The sequence below is a fragment of the Phragmites australis genome, chromosome 22 (assembly GCF_958298935.1).
Source record: "Phragmites australis chromosome 22, lpPhrAust1.1, whole genome shotgun sequence".
NCBI classification, from domain to species: domain Eukaryota; kingdom Viridiplantae; phylum Streptophyta; class Magnoliopsida; order Poales; family Poaceae; genus Phragmites; species Phragmites australis.
Genome location: NC_084942.1, coordinates 10,327,953 through 10,342,598, shown reverse-complemented (window position 1 = coordinate 10,342,598; position 14,646 = coordinate 10,327,953). Strand labels below are relative to the sequence as shown.

The window sequence follows — 14,646 nt, the reverse complement described above, 5'->3', positions numbered from 1 at the left end:
CGCCTGTCTCTCCGAGCAGGGGAGTCATGTCGACCATCTCATCCTATAGATCTGCAGTCTTAGTAGCGACGATCGCCCCCCCCCCCCATTTTCAAGCCGCATGGACCTTTGTGAGGCGACATGTTTGTTCTCAGCTGCCTTAAATCCTAGACTAAGTCATATGTTGCAACAGTTTGACAATTCCCATGTAATTGTTTGCTTTGACGTCGGCTCAAAGCTAGTACGCTTAGCCCCTAGCTTTTTATTATCCTAAGAGTTGGTAATCTCCTGAGCAAGGGTGGGCACTCAGCACTCGTCTCTTGTTCCGAGTCGAGAGGTGCGCTGGCTTTTCTCTTAAGGTCTAGCGACACCTTAACTTTTACTTGCAAAGGTACCTGGCCTGCAATTGGTTTAGGAACACTTCGTCTTTATATCTTCGAAAGTCTGTTTTGACTTCAGTGCAGGGCTGACACTCTTAGCCCATCTTTCTTTATGATCCGAAGCCATGTTTTAGCCTTCAGTGCGAGGAAGAGCTCTCTTAACCCTTGGCTTTTGTTTCAAGAGGTGTGTTGCCTTTGTTTAAGGTCAAGCAACACTTCTGCTTGTTTTTGAAGGTTCGTACCCGTGTTTAAATTGAAGGGCAAGGTGTCAAGCACACTGACATTCTTTACCTTTATTTTTTCTAGGCTGGCTACGGCCCGCTTTACCTCATCGATTGGTGTGCTTCCTTTAATCGAAGCTTGCACCACTTCGATGATGAATTATACAACAATTCAATACTAGCATATGCTTTCTAGGGGGTTACTTTTTATAATCGTAAGGGTTTAAAAAGGTGTCTGCCTCATTAAAAACCTAACACCCTAGCGAAGGGTTCCCCTTATGAGGAAAGGAGTACAACACATGTACATGAATTGAAATGCTAAATATAAAAAAGAATGGAAGTAAAGGACTTCACCTACTACTACGAAGGTCACTCTTGATATCTTCGATTACGCATGGTATTTGCGAAGGCTATCAGCATTCTAAGTATGCCGAATCTCTTTTCCTTCAAGAGTCGCCAGGTGATAAGACCCTGACCTCTTTGAAATCTTGACCATGAAAGGTCCAGCCCACTTTCTTTGGAGTTTTCCCAAGGTCGAATCATTTGGAACCCTTCGGAGCACTAGGTTCCCCAGGACGAACTTCTTCAGAGATATGCTCTTGTTCCTCCATTTTCTTGTTTCCTCCTGGTACTTCGATAGGTTTTTCACGGCTTGCATTCTCATTTCCTCTAGTGCATCTTTGGTTATCATATCTTCGTTTTGATTCATCTTAGTTGTGACACGAAATGATTTATTTTTACATTCCTCTAGAGTCATAGCTTCCTCGCCGAAGAGCAAGCGAAATGGCGTGAAACCCATTGGCCTTGTTGTTGTCGTCATGATTGACCAGAATACCTTTGGCAACTCTTCAGCCCATTTTCCCTTCAGCAAACCTTGCAAACGCCTTGCCACTCCTATTAAGATGATGTCATTCACTCTCTCCACAGCTCCATTCGACTGAGGTTGGTATACCAAAGTGAAGTGAATTTTAATCGCCATGTCTTCGCAAAATTGCTTGAAACCTTCGCTGTCAAATTGTGTCCCATTGTCAATTGTTACTTCCATTGGAACACCAAAACAGTAGATGATGTTTTACCACAAGAATTTTGTACATTCCTTGACGTTATCTTCGCCAACGGAGTTACCTCCACCCATTTGAAAAAGTACTCAATAGCCACTACGACGTAGCGAAAGTTTTCCAGAGCAGTTGGCAACTGTCTAATGATGTCAATACCCCATCAAGATAAAGGCCAAACCAGCGAGATAAGCTGTATCACTGACGAAGGTCTTCTTGAACCCTTGGCCATGTATTGGCACTTCGCACAACTTTGCACCGTGCTCTCTACATCGGAGATGGCCTTCGAGTAATAGAATCCTTGCCTAAATACCTTTCTGACTAGTGCCCGAGTGCCAATGTGTGAGCCACATAATCTTTCGTGTATTTCCTTGAGCAAATTCTGTCCTTCAGTTTGGGATATGCACCAAAGCATTGGTGCACAAACTCCTGTCTTATACAAGTCAGCTCCCACAATTTTGTAGTTTCTGGCTCTTTGCATCATGCGCTTCTCCTCCATGTGATCTTCGGGCTCATAATGGCTAGCCATTATGGCAGATCACCAATCTTCACTGTCAACGATGGTTACACTGCGTGCCAACTGAGGGGATCCGAAGGATTTTGTGCTCAAAACCTAATAAAAGACATCCAAACGGAGTGGCAAACTTTGCGCCATAGCCTTGGCGAGATCATAGACGTCATGATTGTCATTTCTTGATATGTTCTTGACGGTGAACCCTATGAAATGTTTCTCTATGCCTCAGACGGTTGCCATATACTTAGCCAGCTCTGGCTCCTTTGCCTGAAATATTTTGTCTATTTGGCCTACTACCACCTAGGAGTCTATCTTTATCAGCACCCTTGGGCGCCCAGTGCTCGTGCCTTACGAAGGCCGGGGAGAACCGCTTCGTATTCTGCAATGTTGTTTATCGTCTGAAAATCAAGCGTGGCTGCATACCGCAGCTTTACACCCGAAGGTGCAGACATGATAGTTGTTATGTCGGCTCCCAAAGCCCCCAAGCTCCATCACAATATGACCCATATCAGGTCTAATTGTGTTTCTTCTGAGCCTTCATTCTCTGGTGTCCAATCTTCCAGAAACTCCGCAAGGGTCATCACCATTCTTGTGACGAAGGTTAGCGCGAATGGTGCAAGCTCCACGGCCCACTTTTCGATTCTTCTAGTGGCTTCTCGGTTTCCAAACATATCGGGAAGGGGTATTGAAGTTGGCACTACTATCTTGTGCGCAGTGAAGTAGTGCTGAAGCTTTCGCGAAGCCATCACTACAGTGTATGCCATTTTTTCCATTTCAGAATAGAACTTCTTTGGCCCTACCAATGCCTCTGACACATAGTATACTGGAATTTGTTTCAACTTGTCGTTGAATTGCTTTTCTTGCACAAACACAGCACTTACCGCCGTAGGGGAAGCCACTATGTAAAGTAATAACTCAGCCTTTGGATCCGGGCAAGTCAAGGCTATAAGCTTCGTCAAGTATTCCTTCAGTTCCTTAAAAGCATTATGTTGCTCCACACTCCATCTGAAAGGGTCAGATCCCTTGAGGGTTTTGAAGAAATGTAGGCTTTTCTCAGCAGACCTGTCTATAAACCGGCTTAGAGCTGCCAATCTTCCCGCCAATCTCTGTGCTTCTCTTCTCTTCTACAGAGGCCTCATGTCAAGTATTGCTTGGATTTTTTTTCACAATTTACCTCTATGCCTCTCTTTGACACAAAAAAATCCCAATAATTTCCTGAGCGTACACCAAATGCACATTTCTCCGGATTCAATTTTAATCACACACTTCTCAAATTGGCAAAGGTTTCCTGAAGGTCATCCAGATGATGCTTCTTCTTATCGCTCTTCACGACTATATCATCAATGTATGTAGATACATTTCTGCACAACTGCGTATTCAGAACAATTTGGACCAATCTGGCAAATGTTGCCCCAGCATTCCTAAGGCTGAAAGCCATTCTTACATAGCAATATATTCCGAAGGAGGCTCTAGAACTTGTTTTTTTCTTTGTCCCGCTTCGCCATCCAGACCTAATGGTATCTAGAATATGCGTCTAGAAAGCTTAGCATCTCACAGCTAGCTGCGGAGTCAACAAGCTGATCGATGCGGGGCAAAGGAAAATCATTCTTCAGGCAGGCTCTGTTTAAGTCTATGAAACCAACGCACATTCTCCAATTGCCGTTACTTTTCTTGACTAATACCGAATTCGCTAACCACATCCAAATGCAGTGCTTCATGCATGACCCCGGCATCAAGCCGCTTCTGCACTTCAACCTTCGTTGTTTCTTCTCTCTCTTTGGAAGTTTTCTGAAGCCTTTGCTTTTTTGGCTTCGCATTCGGGTCAATATTCAGATTATGCTCAACTATATTTCTACTGACCCCTTGTATATCCTTCAACGTCTAGGAAAAGACATCTTCATTGTTGTGTAGTTCTATCATCCTTCGTTCGACTTCCTCTGTCATTTCGGCTTCGATGACCATAGGTCTATCCGGTCTGTCCTGACAAAGGATCACTTTTTTAGTTTGGACCTCGGGCTTGGCCCTTGGCATTTTTTTACATGCAGCGAAGCTTCGGCTTGTTCCAAACAGCTCAGTCATTGTCCATACATTGTTCGAGATGAGAAGGAACAACGTATGGACTTTGTACTCACACAAGGCATTGGAGGAAAATTTTGATATGGGGGTGTACGTAAACATAGTGCCATGACAGGTGCAAAGTGATGCAGCGATTAGCGTGCAAGGATCAGGCCAGCAAGTGATGTATGAAGAGGAGGGAGAGCATGTCGGGGAGGACAGTTCCTGTACAGAGGGAGCTGGAGTGGACCCTTCTGAGGTAGATGAAGCCGGTGGTAGCGGGAATGAAGAAGCTGCAGACAACGATGACCCGGTGCCAACGATCTAGTACTTTTGTGGTCTTAGGCTGCTAGATTGTGCCGTCGTTGAGTATAACATATTATCTAACTGGAGATACCAGAATAGCGACATCCAGATCAAACAACAGTTTCGTAACAGGGAGAGGTCATCCGCTTTATTGGCAACTATGTTGTAATAACAAGGAGAGACCACAACTGCGCCCAGTCTAACCCTACGGAGTATGAGATCAGGTGTATTAAGCACCCAAATTGTCCTTACTTTGTATGAGCACATAAACCGAAATACGAGCATTATTTTGTGGTCAGCGAAGAGGCTGTCAAGAATGTGAGCCACGCCGTTAATGCGAGGTTCATAGCCCAACTGCTCATCACCCTTGTTGGCACAAACATATGTTTGTCGCCAAAATCGATTATGGGGGAGGTGCAGACTAAGACGGGTATGCTAATAAATTACCACGTCGCGTGGCGAGCGAAGCAAAAGGCATTGATGTTGTTTGAAAGCTTCGAAGAGTCTTACAACTATGCTCTGAGACTACTACAGAAGATTACCATGACGAATCTAGGGACTCAGTGGGTCATGAAGGATGAGCCGATTAAGCTAGATGAAGGTTCAAAAAACACTACAAGAGGACGTTCACGCACTACATCGAGATGGCGTACAACCAACAACGAAATAGGGCTTGCTCTTATCGTAATTGCTCAAGATGACGACGACGATTTCATACCATAATGACCCCTCCCTTGGAGGCCTCCATCTTTGGAGGACATTGATGACCCTGAAAATGATGGTAGATTTACTATTACCCATCTTTACAACTTTCCATCACCACCTCGGAGACAACAACCATCTTACCTTGACAACATTGGCTGGCACAACGAGCATTCTTTCGCTATTTTGCATCAGCACTTTCTACCACCATCTTGAGATGATCTAAGTATTCTCCATATTCTCTGAGTTAGTACACATTATGTGGCAATACTAACTTGTTTGTTCACGCTGTGATGCAAGTATTTTCCGCATTGAGACTACCACATAGGTTTGCCACAACGACCATCCTTGGGTAGAGGAGGAGGCAGCCGTCCAAGCATCAGCACGTAGGCCAAAGCATGTCAGAAGCAGGGTTCATGATAGGGGTCAGGATATGGGCCAGGGTAGGGGTCAAGTGTAGTCTCTTTTACATGTATGCTTAGGCAATGTATTTTGTTCAGACTATTGCACGACTACTTATTTTGTGTACCTTTCCATTACATTAGTTCATCTCGATAGGTATATGGTTAGTGTCTTATATTATTATACTATGTTATGAACTATTTGTGACATTCATGTCTAATGCATGTGATGGTTAGTGTAATATATTAACGTACTATCCAAGCATACTACTTTTCAACATGTGAAAAGCATCACTTAGCCGCTTTCGAATGTATCTGCGTGCCATCCTACCGGGCAATAAATCATTGGCTTGCAACTTTCTACATCAAAATCATTCGCACATGAATATAATGTTACATGATAGGGTACAATTTATTCAATTATGAACAACACGATACAATGAAATATTACATTAGGCTAAGGTAGTACATCGGGATACATTGCTTCTAGTCTTACATACTAACAATACACATAACGTACAGCACACGAATGCCTTTCGTGAAATACATTGGCGGTAAGAAACTCAATGGTCTGCACTTGTTGAACTACCCTTCCCGCGAGACGACATTTCTTTCTCCGCCTCCCACCTCGCAAAGTTCTCGCCCATTTTCTTCAACGTCTCCTTCGTCTCCTCCACTTGTCACTTCATTTCAAGGTTTTCCATGTTCCATTTCTTCAACAGGTTCACCCATTCCTTGTCCTCGGCTTTGATGTCGAAGTCGATCCACATTATGAAGTCACAAAGCCTAATGGACGATTGTACGCACGATTTAGTTACTATCCGGATCAAAAGTTGATGAATCATGCGAAATATGACATAAATTAAATACCCCATACCACATGGACAAAGGATCAAAGTTTGAACACCGGAAGAATCTCCTCCCATAGATTTCAAGCTCATAGGATACCTTTATTTCGCATGCAGTACCGCACTTGCACAATGGCAGTGGTATAGCAAACATATGCATACCAGAGCTCACCATCTCTTTAATTCGCCTTGTGTTTGGGGTAGGAATAACATACACAATTCAGTGTTGCCTTTTATAGTCATTCACAGCATCACTTACAACCACACACTGCTGCAACCACACCTTGCTACCAAAACAGTACCTCTGTCATGAGTCCGGCTTTAGACATGAAGTGACCAAACGACTCAACTTTAAGTATGAAATGATAACACCTTCCTGTAAGCACAATATCTCTGTTGTGACTCACACTTTAGACACGAAGTGACCACACGACAAAGCTTTAAGCATGACAAGATAATACCTGTGTCGTGAATCAGGCTTTAGACACGAAGTGACCACACGACAGAGCTTTCAGCATGAAATAACAACACCTCTGTCTTAGGCTTTAGACATGAAGTGACCACACGATAGAACCTTAATCATAAATTAAATGATAACACCTCTATCCTAACTCAACTATTAGACAAGAAGTTACAACACGACAGAGCTTCAAGCATGATATGACAATATCTCTATCATGAAATCATGTTTTAGACACGAAATGACCACATGGCTTAGTTTTAACCATGAAATGACAAAACCTCTGTATGGGCTCAGGCTTTAGACATGAAGTGACCACACGATAGAGCTTTAATCATAAATTAAATGACAACACTTATATAATGACTTAGACTTCCATGCAAAAGCAACAATAAATCATTACAAAACTTTTGCAGAATGAAATGACCACACCAAGCAATAACTTTCGTAGAGAATCTATGTCAAGCATCAATGTCACAACTTTTTCAACTTTCACAGGGAATCCCATACTCCAGTCCGCACCCATGCCATGCACTCAGTCCATGCACCAGCCCCTAACCACCATAAATAACCCCACCCTCAAACATAGATAGATCACTCATTCCTCAGCTCTCTCAACTGCAATGTCTTTCTCAGCTCCACCAAACTCACCGAAGAAATATTGGGAGATTTTTCATCCCCCAGGGGGTCGAACCACCAATGTGCTTCTATAGCGACCCGTGTAAGCTTTGTGTGTTCCAGGACATCTCCTACACATATGATCTACGCTTCTTCATGTGTGCCAACTACCAGTACGACAAACCTTGATATGGACCGTATGAGTACTCAACAGTATAGCAACATAAAACACTCATATGGCACTTTCCATACGATTTCATTAATTGTCTTACTAATCTGCCCTCTTATTTCATTTGTCCAGTCTACTCCACATATCTGTGACTTCATGGAATAGCTGGATATGTAGCAAAATGAGCACTAGAAGCGGTGTGTCGACATGAGCATGCGGTGGAGGAGGGAAGCGTACGAATGCCAAGAGTACAAACAACAGCAAGAGGAACCACGACTCAAGCATTAGGAGGAGGAACACATGAGGAAGGCAGCACAGGAGCACGCCGAGGCTAAAGCCCGCAAAGAAGAGAGGGGAATGAAGCGGGAGATGGCCCGCCACGCTAAGAGGGAGGGTCTTGATACTTTGAGGAAGGGCAAATATCTTTGGTGCACTTAATAAAGAGCATCTATTGTAATTCAGTCTATTTTTATTCTATAAAGCACGCTATTAAGTCTTTAGTCGTATCGTATATGCAAATGTTTGTTGTCGTCATCTCTTTATGGTTAGAGTCCATTCATGTAGCGTCAAAAACTCCATGTTTGACATAATATTTATCAATATATATAACCTCTGTGTTAGGTTATATGATAATTGTGCTTCAAACTACTATTGTTCACTAAAATTTTACTCACACAAATTTATAATAAGAGAATAAATAAATATCGACAAAATTACGTTGAAACAAATTTACAGCAGCAGCATGCCGCTGCCGACACAAGAACAAATATTGACCAGTGTTGTTGTATGACCTAATGAGCAAGGCAAGGATAACAGATGCACGCAAGAGCGGTGACAAGGCCGCTAGCCTGTATTCGTCACCAAGTGGTGCATAGTACCATATTCGGCACCTCAGTATTAAAAACGGGCGTGCCCACCTTTTTCCGTGCCTCGCGTACCGAAACCAGGTTTTCGTTGAACGAGATGCCAAATAAAAATACTAAATTTATAAATACAGTAATATATTATTTATTTTCATAAATATGGTACCATATGTTATCTATTTTTAGATTTTACCCCCCCCCCCCCACCCACTTGTGAAATCCCCATCCAGTAGACCATTGTCATAGTTGAGAAAACCAGACATGCGATTAGGATGAGGGGATGCGTTTTGTATTTTTGAAGTTTTTAAACTTTTTCAAACCAATTGTTCAATGTTGAACATAATTTTTGAACCACGATGTATTTCACAATAAATTTACCATATTGCAAATATTTTAGCTTTTTATGCTGACGGTTCGTGTTGCTATCCGATAAAAATGTTAGATATGCTTTTGCAAACTTTTGGATTATATGATCTTTCAAATTGTTAGTTTCACAAATTATTGTATTCATATTTTAAATTTCTGACTGCAAAAGACAAAAAGTATAGATCTAACTCACATGAAACAAATTATAAGGAATAGAAAATTCAGAGAGAAAAAGAGAAAAGAGAGAGAAAAAATAGTCGTTAGCTTGCCCTGTTTGTTTAGATGTGGCTTTTCTAACGGCTGCCGTTAAAAGCTGCTATTGAAAAAATATTTTTAGAAAAGTCAATTTTGAATTAGTTTTTAATGTGAATGAACATATATATATATATAATATATATAATACCCCTTGTAAACATTATCTCTAAAAACTATAAAATCTCCTTCAAACCAGCTTATTACTTTTAATAGTGACTAGTTATCTCCTTGTGCGTTGTAACGGGCGTCAAAAATTTGTTAAACAGAAGTGACGTAACACACGTATAGTTATGCAAAGATTATTATTCTACAAAATGACTGTAACTTTGTCAGAAAACTGTAGAGGAAAGAGAATGAGTCAAGTGAGACAGTATGTAGGTAAAGGCTTCTTATATATAATTTTACCACTTCTAGAACAAATTACTTGCCATGTTGATCCAAAGTGAAATAGCATGAAAAAGTTCATCAAAACATAAGTTAAACTCTCCATAACAGAAGATATCAATTAATCGTGTTCAAAAACTCTAAAATAATCCTGTGAACTTGCATATTTGTTTTTATGAACTACAGTAGGGGATGCTACAGTAAGGAAGGCACCTACTGTTCTACATATTAGCAATAGAAAAGGAGGTTTACATACAAGCATTTTAGAGAGAATTTACAAGCCGACCATAAGCATAATTCTAACCATCTTAAAAGAGAAATCTAAGAAAGTGAACCTACATATTTAAATCATCTTTTCATGAAGACCAGCTCCCAAACTCTTCAAGCGAAAGAAAGCATCCTCTGACATCAGCTTGCTTATATCAGCCTCCTTATTTGTTTCATCAACTGCTATTTAATCCAATTCTTGCATACCATTCATCGACAAGCAGTTAGGTTCTTCCTTCTCAGAGCTGGAACCTTCAATATTGCATTCTTTCTTTTTAATCTTCCTTAACTATTCAAAATGCTTTCCAAGACCTTTGACAGCTGACTCTTTGTCACCATTTGTTGCATTCCCCATACCATTCTCAGATCCTGGAGAATCCTTTTTCAGAAAGTGTTGCAGCCAAGAGGACCCAAGTTCCCATCTATAATTCTAGGATTTTTGCAAGGCATGCTATCCAGCTTTATCAAGCAGTTTTCAAGTACTGTACGTGCTAGTTTCCCTGCAGGAATATCACCATGAGACTTTGGGGTAGGGTACGATTACCAACAGCGGTTTCTGGATTGATAATTTTCGGCAGCATTCTTAGACTGAAAAGAAAAACAGTTAAAGAGGAATTATAGGAATATGGCTGTTTATTTCCACGTCAAATGTGAGAAAATTAATACATATTAAAACATTATTTTCTCTAGTAATGAGCAAATAAATCATGAATAACATATTGAAGCTACTACTTAAGCAACTAAAATTACATGAGAGTATATATCAAACATGTTAATATTCAAGGCATTAGAACCTCCATCTGGATGGTCATGTACATCAATGTTCAGCATCCTATCAAAATTATCAAGGGTATCATAGGTTTGTTTACCATCATTACAGTCTTTCGTGCGTCCAGAAACCTTCACAGTTGCCGTATATCCGCAATGCTTGACAATCACCACTCCTAGTGTCAAGGAATCCTGGATGGGGATCATATGTTCACAGAAATTGGCTTTTGACATTAAGCACACAAAATTAAATAGGATAAAAGATGAAAGTGCGAGGCATCACCTTAACAACAACACTTTCATCAGAAGTTAAACCTTTGAGAAGATTCCTTTGTGATATATCCATAGCATCCGTTTGACAAAAGGCAACTCCATCAACTTTGTCATCCAGCTTCAAGCTAACATCAGCCTCATCCTTCTTTACAGTTATATGCATGTCCCCTACACAAATAAGATGCCAGAGTAATTAATTCAACAGATCCGGATCCGTTTTGAAATTAGACCACAAACTTTCATGTATGACTGAGAAACACCACCAGCAATGGCTGCAAGTGAGCGGAAGCAGAGAAGAGAAGCAGGGCAGCCAGCCACCGGAGGCAGAGAAGAGAATCAGAGCAGCGGCGTTGCGGAGCTGCTACGTGAGCAAGGCCACCAAGATCTTCCTTGCCCTCCTGGACGTCATCGCGTCGTCCTCGCCTTTGGCGCAGTCCTCCACCGTGCCGCCAAGTCCCGCCCCAGCTCTGCGTGCGCCGCTGCCGCCGATTTATAGCCCATCTTGCCCGACCCCATCCAGCAGCCTGCCACCGCCGCACGGCCGCCGCCCACGCCGGCGCAAAATCCCACCTTTCCCACCCCAGACACCGCTGTAGTCGCCGCTGCTGGTGCCCCCTCTGATGGACCACAATTAGATGGGAAGGCAAAATGTCAGTTGTGGCGACTCCTCGCCGTTGTTGCCTGAGAGAGCGCGACTAGTGGTGCTGGGAATTGGGATTTGGACGGCAACCAAGGTTTGGTCAGGAGGGTGGGCGGCGCCGCTGGGTTGAGAACACGGATCGCACGAGAATCAATGGAAATATCGGCTGGTAGCCTGTTACCTCCCGTCGCTGGAACCCTCACCCCCAATGCCGTTAGGAGGGCACCGTCGTCGATGAGGCCGCCAATGGTGCATTCCGTTTCACGCAGAGCTGGTCGATAAGGGTGAGTGGGAGCGGGACCGCGTGGTGAAGTGGAGCTGCAAGGACGGATCTCGTCACGACGGTCGTGCGGACGGCGGCACGGCTGTGGGGGGCAGGAAAGGGATAGCCGCAGGAGGCTGGCGTGAGGCCGCCGGTGATGTGTGAGCTTGTCGATCACAGGGATCGGGAGCATGATTGCGCGGTGGCGATTGTGAGGGGGGAGGAGGGGTACACGGCGGCGCGACTGTGCGGGGGCGGCTACGCGTGGACAAGGGCAAGAGGGCACGATTACGACGGCGGTGGCACTGGGCAAGGGTAGGAGGACGCGGGCGTGTGGACGAAGGGTACGGGTATCCGATCGGGAATGACCAGCGATCGGACGGACGGACGATGACAAAGGAATCGGTAGAGGGCGGACCAAACATGTCTTACTGTTTTTTTATGTAAGAGAACACTGATTATGGCATGCTAATACATAATTTTTCACCATATTTTATCGGTCCATTAAACAATAATTGTTGAGTTAAGCCATATAGAGAACAACGATAGAAAATGTCAGACTATTGGACTATCAATCGTCGATTCTGCATGTCCCAAGCTAATGTCTAATTTCACATCAGCATAAAAGAATAGCCAACACATGTAAAATATGTATTGGATTAATGGATAATTCTCTACTTAAAGAAGCGAATATTCTTGCTTCTACACATTTTGGATCTGTCCTAAGTAACCCAGAGAAAGTATTGTTTCATTTTTAAACTATCATATCCAGCCCAATTAGCAAACTAAACAGGGCACAGTAAGCACATAGGTAAGTAATTATTTCTATCCAAGAATATGAACCGAACCCCCTCAATTTATATTATTTAAAACACATACAGTAAGGGCTCATCTCCTGTGCAGGATATTATTATTGTAGTAAGCTGTTTATTTCACGTCTCATATTAAATATTACTGTCCAAGAAAGGAGGAACTGCATGCAACAAGAATAAGAAAGATTTACATATGCTGTTCTGTAGATTAGTCCCAACAACGTACCTGTGCCCCATGGTCTCGCTTCAAATTTAGCTAATTCAGCTCGCATTTGTTCAATCTCTTGTGCCATAGAAATCATATTCTTCTCCATCGCCTTCCTTTGTTCCACCAACTCAAAATTCCCCTTCTGATTTAATCCACATGCAGTCCTGCGGAAGACAAAGCAATGACCTTATAAGTATATAAATATCTAAATGACTAACTGGTGTACCTGAGAATCAGATGAGCAAAAGAGACTGCAGATGTACCTCACATGAGTAAGTTCCTGTTGCAGACCATCGAGCTCTGCTTTCAGCATAGGTAACTGCTGTTTGCTAGATTTTTCCCTGGTCAGCTCTTGCATGAGAGATGCAGCCTCTGCAGAGAATTCTTTCCTAGCAGCAGCGAGCTTAGCAATTTCACCACGTAGATGCACAACCTCATCACGTAAGTGCTCATTTGCTCTAAGTTCAGATTCAAGCTTCCTCCTCTTGTCAACAAGCTTACCGATATAATCTTCCTTCTCAGTTTTATTGTCTGCAATGATCATGTTCAGGTGGCGAACCTCATCTTTTCCACCTTGTACCTCTCTGTGTAAGGCTGTACGTTCCTCAACCAGAGCATGGTTGTCTGCTAATAGCCTGCAGAGTTCAACCTCCTGTAGTTCAAGCTCTTCCTCCAGAATAGCTGGGTGAGGGCGAGGAGCACCCCTCATGTGTGGACCTTCATGGATATCATGATAACCCCTACATTCTTCAACCACATGAATGCCAGTTCTTCAACCACACGAATGCCAGGATAGCCCCTACGATCCTCAACCACACAGATGTCAGGATAGGGCCTACGATACTCAACCACACGGATGTCAGGATAGACCCTACGATCCTCAACTACATGAACTTCAGGATACCCCCTGCCATTGTCAATGAAACGCCGCGGCAGGCGACCTCTTTCCGACATGATGCTTGGTGCCTTAGCCTGAAACAAACATAAAAACACAATAGAGTTATATGAAATCCATCACTATGGGTATGTGAAAACCGGTGTATACATCAAATGAAATAGCAACAGCGGATATGACACTGGCAAGATAAAGCTTATATCGTCTTCCTACAGACCTAAAATGACAAGGTATGGCCTACAACAGAACGGAAGCTACAAAGTCCTCTAACAGTGTCGAATACCTCTCGGTGACTAACTTGGCAAACTAAAACAAAAAAGAACCAGCTTACAGTTAGCACTTCCATCATTAACAAGCAGCAGTACCAACAATACAGATGGCACATCGGTTGGAATTCGAGGAATTAAATTGGAACCCCATAAGTTCTCTAACCTGAACAAAACTACCTGCTTTCTGTTCGATTCTACCCTGTACACCAAGATACTGCATACTCTTGGCGTGGGGCATGGGATTCAGGTCAAACCCCAATCTACCAGGATGCCAAGCCCTAGGTGTGAACAAAGATCGATCTATTGATCTTGGGCGCGAGATGAAGAAGAGCCTAATCGAATCGAACCAGAACCATGGATAGATGGATTTGAACAGTACTCCACCATGTAGCAAATAAACCCCGCACAAAATGATGGAGAGAAGAAAAAAAATCGGATTTGATTTCTCATAGCGAAAGCCCATCTAATCGAGCTAGGGTTCTGTACCAACGAAAGAAGCGACAGATCTCCACTTCATGCCAAATTTAATGCCTGCGGAGCGAGGGCGGGGTGGAGGGGGGCGGGGAGGGAGGAGTTCCTTCACGGGTGGTCCTCGCGTTGTCCTGCCGACTAGGAGTAACCCGCCGACTCTTTCTTGCGAAGATAAGACTCTTTCTTCAAATCAATGCACCCCACC

At 43.0% G+C, this 14,646-nt stretch overlaps 1 pseudogene; it reads right to left on the bottom strand.

The window, feature by feature from the left end:
- Positions 1–9,693: 9,693 nt before the first annotated feature.
- Positions 9,694–14,436, bottom strand: LOC133905229 (uncharacterized; annotated as a pseudogene).
- Between the last annotated feature and the right edge of the window lie 210 nt (positions 14,437–14,646).